We start from the raw sequence: 20,091 nt of genomic DNA on the forward strand, positions 1-20,091 counted from the left end.
TGCTTCTAGAATTGGTTAGGTGAGTTCTAGCTAGCCCGGCACCTTTGTTGCCCAACTAGGATCTTTATAAGGTGCTTGTGAACTTGGATAGAGGGGTATAGTCTTGGCTAGACCGAATTGTTTTAATTCTACATTTGGTTTGGTTAGTCGACGTGATTAAAATTAGAAATGACTATTCACCTCCCCTCTAGTCGCCATCTCGACCTTACACCTGCCTGGCAGCGCGTGAGCGAATCATCTCCAGCTGAACTGACGTCACCAAGTGGGTAGGGGTGTTTTGGTCTTTGTACAACAGGCCTTTAGTCCCTGAATTCAAACATGGTAGCCAATAGGCTAAATTTAACTAGAAACTGCGTAGGCTAGCTAATAGCACGCCACGCCACCAAAAGATAAATAACCGTCTCTCTAACTAGCCCTCCCAACACCTTCAGAGGCTCAGACCATCTACATACTTACATAGTACATACCCAACTATGGATCACAGTACCATGGTGACTGTCAGGGCAAGCAGAATAATCTTGGTGGTGCTATGCTTCGCTTCACTCCTCACCACTAGTTAAATATGCCCTTAAGGGCATGTGCTCCTAGCACACCCACCATTGGATTCACACTGAGATATGTGGTGCTCCTAGCACACCCACCATTAGATTCACATTAAGAAGTGTACGCACACACATCTCAATGCGAATCCAATGGTGGGTATGTTGGGAGCACATGCCCTTAAGGGAAAAAATGCCTTCTCATTCTACAAGCCCTAGTTTGGTTTTGGATAATTGATGAAACCTATGTATTAACTTTTGTCATGAGTTGTGATATGAGTTAGGTTGCTACAATCCAAGTGATGGCACTATTGGGTTCATAAACCTGGGGTCCCTCATGGACCGGCTTCCCAGCAAAGGCTCGGCCCAGTAGACGACGTTGTGAATAACTCACAACTCCTTGGCCAGCCTAAATACCTAAACGACAGGCCAGAAGGGCGATCCAATCTCCGACCAGAAGGCCTCGCCAAGGAGGAACAACGCTCGCTTCCAACTCTGGCCCACCTCTCCGATCGGAAGGCCTGGCCAAGGAGGAACAGCGCTCGCTTCCGACTCCGGCCTGCCTCTTCGACCGGAAGGCCTGGCCACACACCGCTTTTGACTCTGACCCACGTCTCCGACCAGGGATGCACCGAACCCTTGCTTACAGCTCTTCTTCGACTGGCACAATCGGAGCCAACTGGGACCAACCGACCGGGGACGCCCACTCGATGAGGACCAGAAAATGGGTGGAGCAAGTAAAGCAGGACGCTCAAAGTCAACAGCAACACCAAGGACCATACCCTGCACACCTATAGGATAGTACCAACAGGACATGTTAGAAGGGTGCCCTACAAACCTTCCAGGCATGTCAGAACCCAAGCAGTGTTGTGGGCACTGACATTTGCCCTATAGTGTTGTGGGTGCCCGCAAACTCCTATACTAGATGAACACGGTAAAACCCGTTACATGCCTCTATGCATCAACAGTGTAGCAGGCACCGACATCTACCATACCAGAAGAAGACGACACAACCTCCCACATTCATCTGACATTAACAGTGTTATGGGTGCCTATAATTATCTTGTACCCGACGACGTGGGCAACAAGACTTAGCATACGAACTCTCTCTCTCTCTCTCTCTCTTATAAGGCCATCCCCTTTATCTATAAAAGGGGATGTGCTCTCTCCCAGTAGATGGCTCTCGAAGTTCACTCATAGACAACAGTAGAATCACTAGGTTCAAACCTCGAGAACACGCTCAAACACTTAGCTCATAGCGGAGTTCCCATCACTCTTGACCCTTTAGACCAGAGTCCGACCGGACCTCTTGTATCCCCCACCTTTCTCCTTTCTGTTTGTAACCCCACAGCAAACTTCGAGCACCTGGGCGTAGGAATAAATTCACCGTCTGACTCAAACTAGATGTAGGGCATGTTGCCTGAACCAGTATAAACCCTATGTCATTGAGTGCTAGGTCACATCCGATCACAACGTACGACAAAATTACAAATATTTACGTGTTGGTCACTTTCTGCACCGATAGTTGGCGCCGTTCGTGGGGAGGACGCTGTACATTCACACTTTTGGTCATCAAATGGCCCACTTTTCCGCCATCTTCGTCATGGCGGGCTCAAGCGATACGACTCGCTTCGCTCACTAGAGTTTCCCGCACTCCCACCTGTTGGGATATGGGTTCCACCCGTCTTTGAGTCATCTTAGGCCTTCCTCTTTGGAAGCCTGGACTTCATCGCTGACAGGCTTGGTGTACTACACCTCTGCGAGGAGGCACTTGTTCCGGCGCCCGTCAGAGGTGCGCCCTCCATCGGTTCCGAGACACATGATGACTTCAACGATGAGGTGCCTGCGCTTCATTCCGAGCAAATGCTCTGCTCGAACCCCACTGTGAGTAATGTATATACTGTTACTTACTCGCTATTTACTATCTTCTGTCGATTATCTGGAGGGACCACGTTGTCCGCACCACAACCACCGTACGACCGGTTCCCCTACGTCCTCACGTCCCTCATGGACGCATACGCCTGGGGGCTCTACAAAATGCTAACGCCGCCTCCTCTCACATCCGAATTTGTGGGGATGGCGAGCTATGCTCCCACCTATTTCCTCGACCTCATGGATGACGATGTCGAGAGCGTCGGCTCCAGCATCGATGACGTGGCACCTAGCCACCATCCGTCTCGGGAGTGCGCTATAGCGGACGCTTTAGGACAGCCACCGGTGGTAGCGGAGTCCTTGTAGACTCACATCCCTCTGGACCCTCATGCGGGGGCCCTCGCACTTGCACAAAAGCACGACGAGGAGCTACGACAACGACGGTAGAACCAGCTGCCACCTACGTCGGCGTGCTCAGTGCACCACGCTATGCCCTATGTGCGTAACCCGGCGAGCGGTGCCCAGGGTTGCGCTCGCTAGGTCCAGCGCAACATCATGGATGGGGGGAACGATCCCCCATAGTTCGCTTGGGCTGGCCAGAACATCGCCGCCGTGGCAATGCTTCTGCGTGGCCTTCCCAAGCCAAATGACCCCCCAGGAACAGGCAATCCCCTAGAACCTCTGGGCACTGGTGGAAACCACTGCCATTCAATAGGCGGAGAGCTCCGCATCGCGACACTGACTCGCGGCCTCTCTCCCCACTAGGGGAGTAGGGACGCGCCGGGCGAATCACTTCATCCACTCACTGCTACAACCGTCAAGCATGGCGTAGGAGGCCGTAGCCACACCACGGTCTGACCTGGCGCCCGCTCCACATTGGCCCCCTGTGCGTGAGCAGCTCGGGCCGAACCAAGACGCTTGCAGCGTCATCAGCAACCGGCGTCGAGCTCGGCATGATGATGATGTCCATCGAGCGACAGTGAGGGTAGGCGACACAGACCCCGGCTGGACCATCGTGGGGAGTGGTGAAACACACCATAGGCGCAATCGCCGGCTGAACGACTGGAGTCCTAGCCTGGATGGCCTGGGACCACAGGCCTTTGGTCGATGCATCCAGAGAGCGCTGTTCCCACAATGCTTCTAACCGCCTACCAACATCAGTAAGTACACCGGGGAGATGAACCCTGGTATATGGCTTGAAGATTTCTGGCTTGCCTATCGAGCCAGTGGAGTGGATGATGACCGCTTCATCATTCAGTACCACCCTATCTATGTGGGGGAACATGTTCGAGCATGGCTTGAATTCCTCCCGCACGATAGCATCCGCGACTGGATGGACCTCAATAGGGTCTTTGTTGGGAACTTCTAGGGGATGTATGTCTAGCCTGGGAACTCCTAGGACCTGTGGAGCTGCCAGCAGGAGCCCAGCGAGCCCCTATGGGATTACATCCGTAGGTTCTCCAAAAGATGCAACTCCCTCCCTGATGTTGTCGATGTAGACGTCATCATCACATTCCTCTCTGGGACAACCTGTGAGTCCCTGATCCACAAGCTTGGCTGCCTGAAGCCCTGTACTACCCATGATCTGCTCGACGTCGCCACAAACCACGCCTCCGGTGAGGAGGTGGTCGAAGCAGTCTTCAATGGAGGCTAGGACAAAGGCAAGGCCAAGCGTGAGGATCAGGACGAGGACCCCTTGAAAGAACCTAGGATGCCACCTAGAGGGGGGGGGGTGAATAGGTGTTTCTGAAAATTAACACCTTTAAATGCGGAAATGATTAGTAAAGGGAGTTTCCAAAATGAAAACTCCAAATAAGAGTAGTACCACCCCTCACAAGTTAGCCATAGAGTATAAAAGGTATAAAGAATATATCTAGAAGCTACAACCCTAAAACACAAAGTTTGAACAGAGAATGAATATATTCAGCACTGAGCTCAAATACCAGACGTGTCTGGTATACATGATTTCTACAAAGCAGCCCCAAACTTGCTCCTTTTGATTTCTATCTTCAAGCCAAACTGCAGGTACCTACAAGAGATGACAATATACACAGAGAACCTACACAAGAGCTAGAGCAACACAAATATCGAATGAAATGCAAATTGAAACACGATATTTGTTTTACCGAAGTTCGAACTTGTTCGAGTCCTACTCTCTATTGAGGGGGCTACGGGCGACCCAGCGAAGGTCAGCCCTAGAGGGTACCACGAAGGTCACTCTAGCCAAAGTCTTTTCCAACTCCATTTCCTCCTTTCACTAGATGATTCCTAGGCGGCGGAATCGACCGTTACAAACTTTCCGAGGCACACCACAATCTCTCGGGTGCTCTCCGATGATGCCTAACCGTCTAGGACCGAAGAGTCCAAGAGTAACAAATGCGAATCATGAGATTGACAATATGCACAAGTGCTCAAGTGGTTGGATTGCTCTCTTTTTGAATTTCACTCAACCCACAGTTTGATTTGGCAAATTTGATCAATCACTCACTAAGAGAGGGTTGGGAGAGTTGGCGAGGCTCAAAAACATGTGTGTGTATGAGCAGAATCAGTAGCCTCCAAAGGTGGAGGCTTGGGGGTATTTATAGCCGCCTTGGAAAAACTAGTCGTTTTATAGCCGTTGCAATACCGGACACGTCCGGTATGCATACCAGACACGTCCGGCATGACTTACACTATGCCAATGGTAACTAAGTTACAATGAAGTTGTGAGGCGTTAGAACTCCCGATGAATGCCGAAACTCCCGACCATCGGAACTCCCGACCCTCAGCAAATTTGAAAAACATGTAACTCAGTTAAAGTATGTGAGGTGTCGGAACTCCCGACTCATGCTGGAACTTTTGACCGTCGGAACTCCCGACTCATGTCGGAACTCCCAACACTCAGCAAATTTGAAAACTATCCGTTGGCCTCTGGTCGTGCATATCAGACACGTTCGGTAGAATACCGAACACGTTCGGTATGACAAGGACTGTGAACCCTCGAATGTCAGTTAAAGTGCGAGACGTCGGAACTCTCGACCGTTGCCAGAACTCCCGACCTACATCGGAACTCCCAACGAAACAACCTGAGAACAACAATTTTACCACTACTAGGCACATACCAGACACGTCTGGTATTGCCAGACCAGCAAAAATAAAGTTAGCTCTTTTGTCGCTCAAATACTCAAAACTCACATGGGTTGGCTTGAGCACTTATGAAACATTATCTATCAACATGATGCATCCCTCTTAATCGTACGGCATTCCTATTAACTCAAAATTAAAAGTATAATGAAATTAAACCTTTTGAGTTAATCTTTTTCAACCGAAGCCGTGTATTCCAATCTTCATTAAGTGAGGGTGCTAACATGTCAACTTTGATCTTTTCACTTGAGCATAGCCATCTTGAGCACGTGACTTGATTCCATTCATCAAATTTGAATAATCCCAAATGTATCAAGTCACTTCCATCAAACACTCTAATAGTGATTTGATCCTCCACATCAATATGAGTATCATGGCTTGATTAGTACCTCAACTAAATGCAAGTACTTTCTTCTTCACCCTAGCTAGGTTCTTTGGCCGCCAAGCTATCGCTTGCCTTTCACCCTTGCTTAGTACCTCAAAGCCTTTCCTTGCTATCTTCACCATCTCAAGCCATCAAGTCACATCTTGTGTTGAATCATCCATTCATGTATTGCTATCTTTTTCATTTCAATTTAGCAAGCTTCAAATATGAGACCAATCCATATGCAATCCCTTATGTCTCATTAATTAATTCTTACAAGCTTGCTTTCACATAGAACATGGAAATCCCACAATAATTAAGCCTTTGCATGAATTCCATTTGCATTGTTGTCTTGTGCTTGAACTAGATTGTTTACACAATAACACATCATTTTGGCTTTCATTAAGTACCTATGAGATAACCTATTACCTATCCACACTTAGCAAACAGGTTAGTCCTTTAATCACGTTGTCATTCAATCATCCAAAACCCACTAAAGGCCTAGATGCACTTTCAATGTCCCCCTTTTTGGTGATTGATGACAACTTGATTAAAGCTTACACAAGGATATAAACATTTAAACTTTTGGGTTCAATGATTTATGAGAGGCTCCCCCTTAATATGTGCTTATGATTAGAATTCACAAAATGACCTCAAATGTCAATTGCACATACTAAAACATATAGGAGACTCCCCCTAAATCATTGCATCCGTGAGGTGCATGTGTGTGTGACAAAGTGAAACCGTGATGCATATGACAAGATATATCACACAAGAATAAATATAAAGGCATCACATCAAATATTTTCATTATAGCATGCATAGTCCTTATGAAGATAAATATAACACATGTAATTCACACATAGCACTCATTACATATTTTCTCAAGTCCACAAGCCACTAATATATAAATAAAGATCATGTCTCAAGAGATACATAGATAAAGCATAAGTAAGTCTCATCTCTCACATGATACAATCTATCTCAAATCCAAGATACATCAATGAAGCTCAAAAACAAGAAACGACAACCTGCAGTACATATCTTCAGGTACAAAGATAAGCAAATAAAACTATCCTGAAGCTTTAATCAGTCTCTCTCCCCGTTTGTCATCTATCACCATAAAGGTCCAACAATAACATACTAAGGACAAAGGGGCTACAAGCTGTCACTGAAAGCTGAGATCACTCATCATCATCATCATCTCTACCAACATCCTCGTCATCTGAGCGTGTAACACTGGCTGGACGAGAACCACCTGCACCAGATGGGTCATAGCCACCAGACCTATAGTAGCCGCCACCACCTGTCAGGTCACTCCACCAATCTGAAGCATAGTCATCTATAGTACTAGGACGCGGCTGAGAGTGAGTAGGCACACGAGCCTAAAGTGGTAGAGTGTCAGGGTGCTCAGGTGCCTGCTACCGCTGTCTCTGAAGGAACTCAGCATACTCTCTATCGTATCTGGCCTGCTCCTCCTCCTCAGTCTCAGGCTCACTAGCTGCCTCATCTGATAGTGAAGACCTAGGAGGATCAAGCTCAAGCCTAGAAGCAATTTGCTTCAAGGTTTGAGTATCCTTCCTCCTAGCCTCCCTCTCCTTCTGCTGCCTAGTCTAGATGTCTCGGCACATCCCAAATATGGAGCTGAAAAGCCTATGGATAGGCGAGGGAGGACTGCCACGGCGTGAAGAAGAACATGAAGGAGCATGTGGTGGAGGTGAAGCTCTTGCTGGTGCACCACTCTCAGGTGCATCTGCCTCTGGTACTGCTGCTGCTCCCCTAGTCCTACTAGAGGTAACCCTGTCTTAGGCAGATCTGCAACAATCTTTAGGGCCTTGTGAATCTTGTCATACTCGAATGTGTGCCCTGTCACTTGCGCAATCATATACATGATATAGGGAGCAAATCCACATCCCTTAAGTGGCCTCTCTCCCACACTCCTAATCTTTGACCAAATGAAGTCAAACACGCTGAAGGGCCGAGCATCAGGTGCCATCCTATGGAGTAGGTTCTTGGAGTAATCTGCAATGTTGCCCTTGTCTCGACCCTTACAGTCAATAGTCTTCCTGAACATCCTGTCTAGGTATCTGTAGGTAGGGTGAAGACCTAGAAACTTCCCCACTGCTCCTCTCTCACCTCCTGGTGGATACATATAGGCGAGCTACTTAGGGGGTAAAACCGGCTCGGTGTGGATTCAGTCTCTCTAGAGGTCATCCTCTGAAAAGCCAAGGTGAGCGATGAAAACATCATAATCAACACTGTACCACTAGCCCTCAAGCATCCAGTGCATCCGCCTCTCATCCTCCTCAACAAACAGAGTAGCATAGAACTGAGCTACTACCTCTATATTCCAGTCATGCTGGAACTCCATGATCTCATAAACCCCAGTGCACTGGCAAATAGCAATGGCATGATCAACTGAGGCCTTCTACAACTCTCTAACGTACTGCCAGTCAATCCACTGAGACCTGGCAATAACTGGGTTCCTAGTGAGAATCACACTAGAGTAGAAGTCAAGGTGAAAAGCTGTCTGGAAGCAGTGATCATACTAAACCTTAGGTAAGCCTCTCGGATCAACCCTTCACTCATATCTAGCTTTCCTGGTCATACCCTTTCCCCTAAAGTCAACTCTAGGAACATAAGAGGGCACATTTGGCAGATGTGTCTCAAGTAGACCATAATGCATACCCTGACCAGGCTGGTGCTGAACTGGAGGAACTGGCTCATCCTCCTCAATCTTTTGCTCCTTATCTGAGCTGTCACCTTCTGAGCCTCTGTCAGTGCTCTTCCTCTTTCTGTCTTCTCTAGACTCCACTCTAAACTCATCAGTGTCAGTGTTAGAAGAAGAGCTCCCTGACCCCTCTGCATACTGAGCTGCTACACTAGAGGCAGCCCTGGTAGACCTCCTGCTGGTTGGCTTGAATCCAGGATGAATTTCCTATCTTTCCTTCTTGTACTTTTCAAGTGTGGGATCATGCCTGTGCTTGGACCTCGGCTCCTGTCGTCCACTCATGGCTGCTATTCTGTATCCAAAGATTTTCAAGAAATTTTAGATACATGCCCAAAATTTAATCTCAAATTGCAATTTAGACGTAGAATCTTTGATCCATGGTTTTACATCCATCTTTGACGCACAACTATCAATAGGTTTGCAAAACGAAGATACAAAAGAAGCTAAGCCTAACATACAATTCTAATATTGGATTGAATCAAAAGGAAGCAGAGGAGCTGCTCTACCGGGCCATACCGGACACGTCCGGTAGCATACCGGACACGTTCGATATGGGCGCCTAGCAACCCTAACTAGGGTTCCTCCATTCAAACCATCACGGATCAATTCCAAATTTTGGACATTGCTTCTATATCACCAATGCATCATATTGACCAAAGGAATTTCAAAATCATGCATTGATCATGTAGATCGGATGAGGTCTGTGATTAGGGTACCTTAAGAGGAGAGATGAGAAGGTGATGAGAAATCCAAGTCCCCGGGCCTTCAATCTTGATGCAAGCCTTCTCCAATGCGATCTCCTTCTCTCCTTTTTCTTGGTGAAGTCCTCGGTCACCCTAGGTGAGGAAGAAGTCGGTGGCTGGGTTGGTTGGAAGGAGACAAGCCTGTCTGGGCCGAAGGGTACGTCTCGTTTTATAGCCCTACTCATACCGGACATGTCCGGTATACGCGGGCTGGCCCAAATAATTCCAAAAAGTGTTTTCTATCTTCCAATCCCCTTTTCTGTTATTTCTTAGTCCAAAAAGGTATATAATCTTGATCCAAACCGAGTATCATCACTTTCCTTATCCAATGCCATAAAATAATTTTCTCTTTTCCAAATATTTGGCATATACAAGATTTCGCTTACTTGAGAGAGATAGAGTGAGACAGTAGATTGTGGACTTAAGAAAGCCATGTCATGTGTGATTAGCCAATCAAACAATCAAGGAGAGCTATAATCAACACATGACAAGGCTAGGTCACAAAGACCAAGATTCAAATAGTTTTTCAAATTCACACTTCCTACTCATGCTAGTTAGGGGTTTTGAAAGACATCTCTCCTATGTCACACAAATGCACATTCTAACATACAAAGGGCCTTAGATGCACTTACAATGCATGTATGTAAACACATACCTTTGCCTTGAGCCTACAAGAATTCCACTAAGAAGATATATAGCATGATAGTCTTTATGTTGACCTTAATTGTCAAATAATCATGCTAGTTACAAATTCAACTTTTCATCCAAAGGACTACAAAGAATGGTAGATAAATTTGTTAGTCCACAAGGTGCAAAATAGAAATTTAGCTCCCCCTAAATAAGTGCTTCAAGTAATTTAAATGACTTTCCACAAGCACTTTTATTCTATTAAGAATTTGGGAGTTAATTTTTTATTTTGAACCACAACCAAATAATTTGCCATAAGTAAATTTGAGTATAAGAGATGCTCACAATCCACTTAGATTTGGTAAACCACAAGCTTCTGAGTAAATTGAGGATATATAAAAATATATGGATCAGAAACTCAGTTGCTTATCCATTTAGTGTTCTGGTTCCTACAATACCGGACACGTTCGGTAGGTATACCGGACACATCCGGAATACAAAGAACAGAAACACTCAATTTCTGTCCCTGGCCATACCGGACACGTCTGGTAGTAATATCGGACACGTCCGGTAGGTGTAGGACAGACACAATTAATTCGCTGCTTGTGATTCTTTGTTTAGCTTTATTATTTATTGTATACTAGCATCTCAACAAATAAATTACTCTACTAGAGAGCGATCAAAAACATCGTATGGCAAACATGATAAATCTTAAGTGAAATTAATTAGCCACATTTAATGTTTCACAAATATACCTATTTGTGACCCTATTGAGCACAAAACAAATAAAGTGGCTATCCTATGATGTTTAGGTACTTGTTACCAATGGTGAGGATGAAATATATGATATATTCATTGAATTATCTTTGGGTCAACCATATAAGGGATTATGATAAGAATTGGTTGATAGATTGAGTGAATATTGTCAAATTGCTTGCTCAACCACCCCGAGACCTTCATCTCATCACCAAGTACCTACATCATTAACCTAAGCACACTTTGGTACCCAACACTTGTTGGGTCCTTTTGAGTTAGTCAACAAGTGCTTAGGTACCCAAATGGCTTTAGTACTAGTTTGTGGTGAACACATCACCTTGCTAGCGCTAACTCCATTTGTGGTCTTCCTAAGCATATCATTATAAACAAATGTGTTTGGCTTAGGAGTTTTACCATTTGGGCATTCATAACTTAAATGCCCCTTTCTTCTACAAGCATAGCATATGCAGCCTTTGTTTGCTCTTTGCTTGCTTTGCTTGTATGGACATCCATCAACCATGTGGCCCATCTCATTGCATCCATAGCATCTTCTTGTTGTAACTTGGGCTTCCTTTCTTGCCTCTTTGTACATTGGGCATTTCTTGGTAGAATGCCCCAACTTCTTGTTCATGAGACAAGTGCTTTGTCCATCACTCTTCATTTGCTTGGCCTCCTTGGTAGAAGCCTTTTGATTGGTGGCTTCAACCTTGTTGGCCCAACTCTTGTGTGGACACATAGCCCACTCATGTCCATACAATCCACAACCATAGCACATCCTTTTTCCATGTTTCTTGCTCTTGGTTGGGTTGGCCTTGCTTGAGATGTGATTCTTTTGTTGGGCTTTGGAGGAAGCAAGGTTTGAACCCTTCTCAAGCTTCTTCACCATGTTATCATGGTTATCTTGAGAAGGTTGTGCTTTCTCCTTACCCTTCAACCGAATCACATCTTTCTTTAATCTTTCCACTTCTTCTTTGAGCTCTATGTTTTCTATGAGATTTAGCTCAATCGAAGATTGGCTTGCTTGAGGAGCACACTCATTAGTACAATAAATATTTAATTAAGATGGTGTACTAGTGAGTGAATGTGTAAGAGGTTGAGAAAATTTTACCGATGTGATCACAACCTCATGAGCTACCTCAAGCATGATGCTTGATTCTACTACTTTCTCATGAGAGCACTTTAGATGAACATAGTTTGCTTGTAGCACATTATACTTGCTTGATAGTTCATCTAGCCTTGCCTTGAGCTCAAAGTTTTCCTTCTCTAGTTGTGAAACACTAGAAGAGGAGTTAGTAACTAAAGCATGCTCAATTGACAATTTTTCATACCTTTCACTTAGAGCCTTTAGTTCTTCCATCTTGGAGATGAGAAACAATTCTTGCTTTTGAAGTGATTGCTCTTGCTTCTCAATCTCATCTTCAAGCTCATCATTCTTTTCAACTATCTTCATTATGATGAACTTGTCTTTGCGGTTGAGATGATCAAGGTTGTAGTTGTCTTCAACTTCAACATCACTCTCATCTTGATCATCTACTTGTGCTTTCTCCTTTTCTTGATCTTTCTTGTTACTCTTTTTCTTGCTTTTCTTGGCCATGAGACACAAGTGATGAGTATCATGAGATACTGAGATTGACTCATCACTTGGTCGCCACCGGGCTTGAGCATCGTTGCAAATAGCTGCTCGCTGGTTTGCTACCTCGGCCATACAGGACACGTCCGGTAGGACTACCGGACACGTCCGGTATGTGCAGGTAGACAACAAGTCATGTGATGCTTGCACTTCTTGCTCTGGCTCAGTGCTCTTGAGGTCTTGTGAGGCTTCTTCACTGCATGAATACACAATGGACATACTTTCCATTAACTCGATCTTAAATACGTCATCACATTTGGATTTTCCATATAAATCAAAAAGTCTAGTCCAAATGAGATGAGCACTCTCCGGAGGTGGTTGTCCATTGAAGATTGCCTCATGTTGAACCTCTACACTCAATGTACTCAAAATAATATTAATAGCTTGAGCATTGAGTTGCACGCATATCTCTTCCTCTTTTGACAAATTTTTGTAGTTGCTCCAATCAACTATAGAAAGAGGTATGCTTGCATCCACAATATGCTCAATAAGAGGACTAATATCTCTAAAAGCATTGAGTACATGTATTGACCAAGTTAGAAAGTTTGAACCATCATTTTGGAGAAGCACCGGCTCCAACTCGATAGGCGTCGACATCCTTTTCTCATGGCGGTGAAACTTTAGGTGAGAACCTTGCTCTGATACCAATTGAAAGAACCTAGGATGCCGCCTAGAGAGGGGGGGGGGGTGAATAGGCATTTCTGAAAATTAGCACCTTTAAATGCAAAATGATTAGTAAAGGGAGTTTCCAAAATAGAAACTCCAAATAAGAGTAGTACCACCCCTCACAAGTTAGCCATAGAGTATACAAGGTATAAAGAATATATATCTAGAAGCTACAACCTTGAAACATAAAGTTAGAACAGAGAATGAATATATTCAGCACTAAGCTCAAATACCGGACGTGTCCGGTATACACGATTTCTGCAAAGCAGCCCCAAACTTGCTCCTTTCGATTTCTATCTTCAAGCCAAACTGCAGGTACCTACAAGAGATGACAATATACACAGAGAACCTGCACAAGAGCTAGAGCAACACAAATATCGAATGAAATGTAAATTAAAACATGATATTTGTTTTACAGAAGTTCGGACTTGTTCGAGTCCTACTCTCCGTTGAGGGGGCTGCGGGCGACCCAACGAAGGTCAGCCCTAGAGGGTACCATAAAGGTCACTCTAGCTGGAGTCTTTTCCAACTCTTTTCCTCCTTCCATTAGATGATTCCGAGGTGGCGAAATCGACCGTTACAAACTTTCTGAGGCACACCACAATCTCTCGGGTGCTCTCCAGCGACGCCTAACCGTCTAGGACCAAAGAGTCCAAGAGTAACAAATGCGAATCATGAGATTGACAATATGCACAAGTGCTCAAGTGGTTGGATTGCTCTCTTTTTGAATTTCACTCAACCCACAATTTGATTTGGCAAATTTGATCAATCACTCACTAAGAGAGGGTTGGGAGAGTTGGCAAGGCTCAAAAACGTGTGTGTGTATGAGTAGAATCAGCAGCCTCCAAAGGTGGAGGCTTGGGGGTATTTATAGCCCCCTTGAAAAAACTAGCCGTTTTATAGCCGTTGCAATACCGGACACATCCGGTTTGACTTACACTACGCCAATGGTAACTAAGTTACAGTGAAGTTGTGAGGCGTCGGAACTCCCGATGAATGCCGGAACTCCCGACCATTGGAACTCCTGACTCACGTCGGAACTCCCGACCCTCAGCAAATTTGAAAAACATGTAACTCAGTTAAAGTATGTGAGGTGTCGGAACTCCCGACTCATGCTGGAACTTCCGACCGTCGAAACTCCCGACTCATGTCGAAACTCCCGACCCTCAGCAAATTTGAAAACTATCCGTTGGCCTCTGGTCAAGCATATCGGACATGTCCGATATGACTAGGACAGTGAACCATCGAATGTCAGTTAAAGTGCGAGAAGTTGGAACTCCCGACCGTTGCCGGAACTCCCGACCGTCGGAACTCCTGACCTACATCGGAACTCCCGACGAAACAACCTGAGAACAACAATTTTACTACTGCTAGGCACATACCGGACACGTCCGGTATTGCCAGACCAGCAAAAATAAAGTTAGCTCTTTTGTCGCTCAAATACTCAAAACTCACATGGGTTGGCTTGAGCACTTATGAAACATTATCTATCAACATGATGCATCCCTCTTAATGGTACGGCATTCCTATTAACTCAAAATTAAAAGTATAACGAAATTAAACCTTTTAAGTTAATCTTTTTCAACCGAAGCCGTGTATTCCAATCTTCATTAAGTGAGGGTGCTAACATGTCAACTTTGATCTTTTCACTTGAGCATAGCCATCTTGAGCACATGACTTGATTCCATTCATCAAATTTGAATAATCCCAAATGTATCAAGTCACTTCCATCAAACACTCTAATAGTGATTTGATCCTCCACATCAATATGAGTATCGTGGCTTGATTAGTACCTCAACTAAATGCAAGTACTTTCTTCTTCACCCTAGCTAGGTTCTTTCGCCGCCAAGCCGTCGCTTGCCCTTCACCCTTGCTTAGTAGCTCGAAGCCTTTCCTTGCTATCTTCACCATCTCAAGCCATCAATTCACATCTTGTGTTGAATCATCCATTCATGTATTGCTATCTTTTTCATTTCAATTTAGCAAGCTTCAAATATGATGCCAATCCATATGCAATCCCTTATGTCTCATTAATTAATTCTTACAAGCTTGCTTTCACATAGAACATGGAAATCCCACAATAATTAAGCCTTTGCATGAATTCCATTTGCATTGTTGTCTTATGCTTGAACTAGATTGTTTACACAACAACACATCATTTTGGCTTTCATTAAGTACCTATGAGATAACCTATTACCTGTCCACACTTAGCAAATAGGTTAGTCCTTTAATCACGTTGTCATTCAATCATCCAAAACCCACTAAAGGGCTAGATGCACTTTCAATCTCCCCATTTTTGGTGATTGATGACAACTTGATTAAAGCTTACACAAGGATATAAACATTTAAACTTTTGGGTTCAATGATTTATGAGAGGCTCCCCCCTTAGTATGTGCTTATGATTAGAATTCACAAAATGACCTCAAATGTCAATTGCACATACTAAAACATATAGGAGACTCCCCCTAAATCATTGCATCCATGGGGTGCATGTGTGTGTGACAAAGTGAAACCGTGATGCATATGACAAGATATATCACACAAGAATAAATAAAAAGGCATCACATCAAATATTTTCATTCTAGCATGCATAGTCCTTATGAAGATAAATATAACACATGTAATTCACACATAGCACTCATTACATATTTTCTCAAGTCCACAAGCCACTAATATATAAATAAAGATCATGTCTCAAGAGATACATAGATAAAGCATAAGTAAGTCTCATCTCTCACATGATACAATCTATCTCAAATCCAAGATACATCAATGAAGCTCAAAAACAAGAAACGACAACCTACAGTACATATCTTCAGGTACAAAGATAAGCAAATGAAACTATCCTGAAGCTTTAATAAGTCTCTCTCCCCCTTTGTCATCTATCACCATAAAGGTCCAACAATGACATACTAAGGACAAAGGGGCTACAAGCTGTCACTGAAAGCTGAGATCACTCATCATCATCATCATCTCTACCAGCATCCTCATCATCTGAGCGTGTAACACCGGCTAGACAAGAACCACCCGCACTAGATGGGTCATAGCCACTAGACCTGTAGTAGCCGCCACCACCTGTCAGGTCACTCCACCAATCTGAAGCATAGTCGTCTGTAGTACTAGGACGCGACTAAGAGTGAGTAGGCACACAAGCCTGAAGTGGTAGAGTGTCAGGGTGCTCAGGTGCCTGCTGCTGCTGTCTCTGAAGGAACTCAACATACTTTCTGTCATATCTGGCCTGCTGCTGCTCCTCAGTCTCAGGCTCATTAGCTGCCTCATCTAATAGTGGAGACCTAGGAGGATCAAGCTCAAGCCTAGAAGCAATTTGCTTCAAGGTTCGAGTATCCTTCCTCCTAGCCTCCCTCTCCTTCTGCTGCCTGGTCTAGATGTCTCGACACATCCCAAATATGGAGCTGAAAAGCCTGCGGATAGGCGAGGGAGGACTGCCACGGCGTGAAGAAGAACGTGAAGGAGCACATGGTGGAGGTGAAGCTCCTGCTGGTGCACCACTCTCAGGTGCGTCTACCTCTAGTGCTGCTGCTGCTCCTCCTAGTCCTGCTAGAGGTAACCCTATCTTAGGTAGATCTGCAACAATCTTCAGGGCCTTGTGAATCTTGTCATACTCGAATGTGTGCCCTGTCACCTGCTGGCCAACTCCACGTTGGTCGCCGTGACTGATCACATGGGCAAGCAGCCCCAGAAGGGCCTTCTGGACCGCTTCAACGAGCTCATGGAGAGCCCATGCACCAACCATGCCTACCCTGTCAAACACCTCTACAAGGATTGCGAGCTCCTCATGCGCTTTTTGCGATAGGCCGGCGGACCGAAGGAAGGAAGGGGCAAGGAAGCAACAGCTAAGAAAGAGGGCGTGGCAGGCAAGGATCCGAATGACTGAAGGTCCCTATACGGCGATCGAGGTAATCCGACCGGGCGCCTACTGACTGAAGGATGACAATGGCAACATTCTCACCAACACTTGGAACAACGAACAGCTACGCCGTTTCTTCCCCTAAAATTTAGTCTTACCATTTTTACTTAACATTTGCTCCTATAAAGCGCTCGACTCGAACACTTTCGGCCCAGGTCGCTCGGGGGCTCTACGGCGGTGCAATACCACCTCTCTTTTTTACTATCATATGGTAATACGCTTTTTTAAAAAACGAATGGGTAGTTCGTTCCTTTAATTACCTTACGTAACTTTGCTTTAAATATTCTGACCGATCGCACCCCGCCTCTACCTATGGTTACGAGGAGCTGAGCCTCACGGGCCACACCCGGGCTCTTAAAGTTTTAGCCTATGATACGAATGGGCAGGTGTGAAAAAGAGAAGGATAAAAAACAAAGTTATGTTAAGATAAAAATAAGGAACGGTCGGGACAAGCTTCCCCGAATGAAGTACTTCCATCACAAAAACAAAGTTATTGTATTCATGAATACGCAAAAACACTTTACACAGGGGGCTCCCTACGACATTATCTTTTTACATTTGCTAAAGTGTTCCTACTTTAAAACTTCTATTGTGGCTCCCCGGCAGCATCGGCTACCGGCTCGACCGGCGAGGGTAGGGGCTGTTCATCCTCCGACTGGGCAACGTTTGGCTCAGTTGGAGGTAGGGCGACATCCGCTTCTGACCTAGGCTCCACGCCATCCATAGGCTGGGTGACGTCCTCCTAACACGTGGCTTCGGCCATGTCCGCACGGTGAGCATCCATCACCCACTGCGTGGAGACTTGCTCGGCCACCAACTTTGCGTGTGGGAGCAAGCTCTCCCTGAGTGAGTGGATGTCCTCCGCGCTCCAGCCGTTGGCATACCCACTGCAGATGGTGATAAAGTCTAGGTCTGGATGGTACATCGCCATCGAAGTCAATACCCCCGATGTTCCATAGAACAGCCCGTCGGTGATGAGGGCCCAAACTTCATCCAGAACCTCCACCAGCCAGATGGCGGGCGTGCTGGTACTTGGCACCACCCCAGAGACCTTCGAGATGACGAGCTAGGCAACATTGCGTATCTGGTCAGGTTCCCCCTCGAGGTTTTATCCGGAGGTTTTATAAGTTTTGCAAAATAAAATGTAAGTTACTCAAATGATTCTCTTGATCTCTCAATGTGTATGAAACCTCACCAAAGGCATTTGAAATTTTGCCTTCTTTTTCATATCCTACCACTAATGGCTTTTGAGTGGAGTTTTGGGTAGGTACAAAATCGAGGCATACTTGCATCACATATTTTGCTAAGTCAAAGACCGGACCTCAAGGAGATGCAAGTCATACACTTTTATCAAGACGTGCAAGTGTGTGGAATTTTTATAAAGTCCTAATTCTAAATATTTTTGGTACTCCTTTGAATCATGAATCTCTCTCTTTTGAATGAATGCCTTTTATTTAAAAGTATGGGCTATCTTTATTTTTTTCTTTCTTTTTCCTTTCTTTTCTTCATGTTCTTTGGCTTGCATTTTTTTCTCTCATGCCTTTTGGCATGGATTAAATATGGCATTGGGTACCTAAGACCCGAAACGCGATGGGTTTTTACCCTATTAGGGCATGTGTATAGGTCAATTTCTCTACCCTTGGGTTTCTTAATGGGCACAAAGCCAGACCCAGTGGATTTGTGGATGTGGGTATGGGCGTGTAGTACCCATACCCGCAAACCCGTTGGTTTTTTATACCCATTCCATCATTGAATAGTAGCTCAAATCATCCTACAATATCCTAAATTTCTCAACTAGATTGATCCATTAAGGCGCATACTAGTAGGAGTGTTAGGGGTAATCCTTCTTATGACTAGTATAATGCCCGTGCTAACGCCACGACTTTATCTTGGAGATGCACATAAAAACAACCAATATTGTTTTTCCATAGTTCAACTTTTACATAATTGTATTTGAGCATGTTTACAATCCGAGAAACACTTTTGCATAAGAAGGCATAGTAAAGTTATTTGTCGTATTAACCATCTAAATTATATTCTGCCAAAGTCCTTAATCATGACTTGGAGATGTTTAGGGAAGCTGTCAAAACATTCATTTGCACGGCTCTTCAAAATGTTCGCCAAGAATTCCATCCTCAGTGAAGTTGCACATGGCAGATAATAAGCTAAATTATTAATTTCCTCATCGTAATAACTCCTGACACCTGTCATTCATAAATCGTACCCATTAGTAAAACTCGCAAAGAGCAAGCAATGGCAGCGGCGATCCTGGTGCTGCAAGCCGGGCATCCAGCAGGCGCCTGCCTCCACCATAAATCAAGTAGTGTCATCCTAAAAATTATGGACCAGTCTAAAAATCATTTTTCAGTAGTGTATAATGATTAGATTAGTATTAGCAATTGTTTATAGCTAAACTCTAAGACATGAAAGCCATCAGATATCAGAAAATTTACATAACCATGAGAGATGGCAACTGTGAAAGGACATCGGGAATTGAGCCCTCCAACTTATTGTGTGATAAATTCCTGAAAATATATCAGAATTCAGAAACACAAATTTATCTTCACTGACTAAAATTCACTACAGAATTAACATGACTGAAAACATTTAGTTACAAATACTCGAGTGCCTTGAGTTTGGCAAAGTAAAATGATACATCTCCGTTCAACCCGCTGAATGAAAAGTGTTTGTGTAAACATCCAAAAGTTCAGATGTCATAATTTAGAAGAAAGTGCAATTTATACTGAAAGCATACTTGCGATGTTGGTGATATCGCTTAGCGCATCGCGTGTATCTCTGGTCGTAGACATTGCGAAGTACCGGCAAGGATCTTCAGCCGACAGTAGCGGCGGGCAGTAGGGTTTCCTCCAAGATAAGATAACTGGATACAGATTTAAGTGAATATTTGGTTTGGCACAGAACTAATTTGACATTATGTGTCAAATACAAATTTAACAGACTCGTAAATTGGCATACATTGCATCAAAATTAAGTCAGAAACATATGTTATCTGTGTTAGCTATAAGTTGTGCTAGTAACTGAATCTGTAACTAGAGTACCCGACAGAGCACATGACTGGAACTTCAAAGCATAAAAGTCAAGGAGGAACACA

This window comes from Miscanthus floridulus, chromosome 6 (assembly GCF_019320115.1).
Source record: "Miscanthus floridulus cultivar M001 chromosome 6, ASM1932011v1, whole genome shotgun sequence".
In the NCBI taxonomy this organism is placed as follows: domain Eukaryota; kingdom Viridiplantae; phylum Streptophyta; class Magnoliopsida; order Poales; family Poaceae; genus Miscanthus; species Miscanthus floridulus.